Genomic DNA, 3,041 nt, shown 5'->3' with positions numbered 1-3,041 from the left:
CTGAATCACCGGGTGTCAGGCTGCGCGTTATCTACGCGCTTCAAGGGGAGAACTTCGCGGGAGATGAAAGTAGGTCACAGGGCAGTCAAAGGGGACTGAGACTTACACGAGGAAAACGAGGCTCCAGAGCTGGGTTAACCCCCAGCCTAGAGCCCTCGGTGCTGCTTCTGAGAAGCGGACCGGACTTACAGAGGCGACTCGAGCTCCAATCAGTCACCGAAGCCAAGGAATCAAGGAAGGGCCCCTGCAAGGGCGGTGGCAAGAAGCCCTCGTTCCTCTGCTCCACACGAAGACAGGCCAGGGGGGAAGGGCTTACATTGCTTCCAGCAGGATTTAGGTTCTCTCTGAGTGAGATGCCTCTGGAATGCATTACGAAGGGAAGCGACGGAATCCACTTCAGAGATCTCCGAGGACACCGTGGAATGCTAATCTTTCCTTAATGGCTCATATTTGGGGGTAATCAGAGGTGGAGGCATGGATGAACTTCCCAGTTCCTTTCACTCTTCCCTGCAGAATATATTTTGGCTTAAAAAAGCCCTAAAACCCTTTGTTGAAGAATTGAGTCTGACTCACCACCACCCTATAGGACAGATTAGAATGACCCCATGGATTTTGCAAGGCCGCAATCTTCGCAATCATCAGTGTAGATGCGGACAGCCACACCGTCCTCTGAAGAACAGCGGTTGCGTGTGAACCAGAAGTTCTAACCAGTTTGAACTGGTCCATTGATGATCGACGTAGTGAAATTGGAATAGTCTTTACTTTAAAATGTTAGGTAAAGCAGAATGGGAAAAATTACCAAAGTCCTGGAAGAGGCACAGGGAACCCTTTAAGGAGCCTGATTTGGAAAGTTGCATTATTGGTAGGACCTTGGATAAGGATACACATTAGCCTTTGAGCAGGGCACCGTTATTTCTGATTCTGCTTGTTAAGAGACTTGGGTACTGTGCATTGTACACGCTGCCCCAGTTTTCTAAGGGGGAGAGGATGATTCTGGTAGGGTGTTGATCCATCCATGTTTTCCTGTTTCAGTTACCCTGTTTTGTTTGACCACATTTGACAAATTCAGGTCTGTTTCCAATTTCACCTCCGAGTCCAGGAGTGAAGAAGAAAGAGCAGGCTCAAGCCCTGGCTGGACCCACTGCCCTGTTGCTAGTTCACAGCTAGCAATGGACCACTGTGCCCTGACGGATACTCTGGCAGTGGAGTAAATGATCAGTTGTCAGGTAACACCTGTAGCGTCTAAACAATGGCTCCTTTCAGTTACCTCAGCCTTTTGGAGTACCTGCCTGTCACTGGTGATTAGGTGTAGGTCCTGAATATAAATATCCAAGGATGGGAGGGAGGGTGTACTAAAGAAAACAATTCTAATTGGAAAAATCAGGCATAGCAAGTACAAGAATGTGAACAAAAGCCAAAATATTTAAGAAGTGCTGAAATGTGAGTGAGGGAAATGACAATAATCTATCAAATATTCCAAGGGGCAGGAACCATGCCGGAATTGAAAAACAGAGCCAAGACCCCCAGACAGGGAGGGAGGGAGAAGGAAAGGGAGGGTGTTAGGAAGCAGGTTGTACTCATGGGACCCTTGGGCCTCATTGTAGAGTGGGTCAAAGGAGTAAATGGATAAATGGGGAAAAAAAGGCATCGAAATGTGCTGCAGATGGGAATTTATAAATGAACACAAGAATGGAGTCAAGGGCAACTTTATTATAATTGAAGAATGATATCATTTCTATGTCTATGTGTTTTTTTGGATGAAAACTAGTGGGGTGGGGAATTAGGATAGCCTTGTATTTATCTTAAGGCATTTTGTAGAGAGAAATGAGTGCACAGGTTTGAAGCCAGGGACTGACACTTAGTGGTGATGATCCAATGAATGGATGGGATTAGAAAGCTCATCATCTAGGGTGTAGACAATTGAAGGAGTTGGTCAGGTCACTTGAAGTCCTCTAGTTTAGTATTAAGACATGCTTTCTATGGTGACAATATCTATGCAGAATGTCAATATGACTTTTCCCCTCTATTTCCCCCTCCCTACCAGAACAACTATGCTTCGTGTTTGCAATAATCATGCACATTTCCATGGACTCGATTTGACAGGAACAAGCTGTTTGTTTACATGCCAAACTATGGGTCAGGCAACATGTTCCTGAGTCTTTCCACTAGGAATCAAAGATAGCCATCCCACTTTCTTGTTCCTTTTTTTTTAACCCTTTACTAGGACATTTAACCCCCTACCAGACAAATGTGTCATCTGTACCATGAACTAAGTATAGGTGAGTAGAACATTGCTCCTTCCTCTAAGAAATCCACTCAAAGACAACCATGGACCCACACCAGGTTCTCTGTGTCATGGAACTCGGAGAGGATGGAGGGAATGAAGCCACTCTTTTTGAGTAATGTGACCTCCAGCATCCTATTTTACTTGGTTCAAAAGACACTGAGAGTGATGAAGAGAAAATGTAATTAGCAAAGGTTAGTAAATGTCATAATCTTTGGGGAGGATTTTTCACATAATCATGTTGTCTCTTCTCCTTCCCAAGTACAGATAGTTTTTACCAGAATACCCTGGAAATCCCATTTTTCTCTACGATGGAGAATAAGGAGGATAAAATCTAGTCAGAAACTACAAGAACCAAGGTGCTCTAATCTGCTAGCCAAATATAAACCCTGAGATTGCGTCCTCAGAGCCTCTCCTCAGAACGACTCCAGGACAAAAGCCTGCTCTTCTTTATCAGGTGGATGGATTGTCCTAACTGCTGGATATCGGGGATGATGCTAATCACCCAGGGCTGGGAATTGTTGGATTGATGATAAATGTCTGAATCTTGGCACTGAAATTTCTATGAAGGAATTTTGACCCTAATTATTTTGGCAGCAAAAGTTGGTTCCCCCACCCCCAATACACATACACACTTTCAGTTCCTCTGGGGGAGAGAAAAACCCCAGATACCAGCTTTCTGGTAACACAAGAAACTTCCCATCACCATGTACTATAAATTATGATAAGCACCACCCTTCCCTTTCTCTTTCTCTTT

This window comes from Echinops telfairi, unplaced genomic scaffold, assembly GCF_000313985.2.
Source record: "Echinops telfairi isolate 266 unplaced genomic scaffold, ASM31398v2 ScPeMD7_7410;HRSCAF=8448, whole genome shotgun sequence".
NCBI classification, from domain to species: Eukaryota; Metazoa; Chordata; class Mammalia; order Afrosoricida; family Tenrecidae; genus Echinops; species Echinops telfairi.
This window is presented reverse-complemented; position numbering follows the sequence as displayed.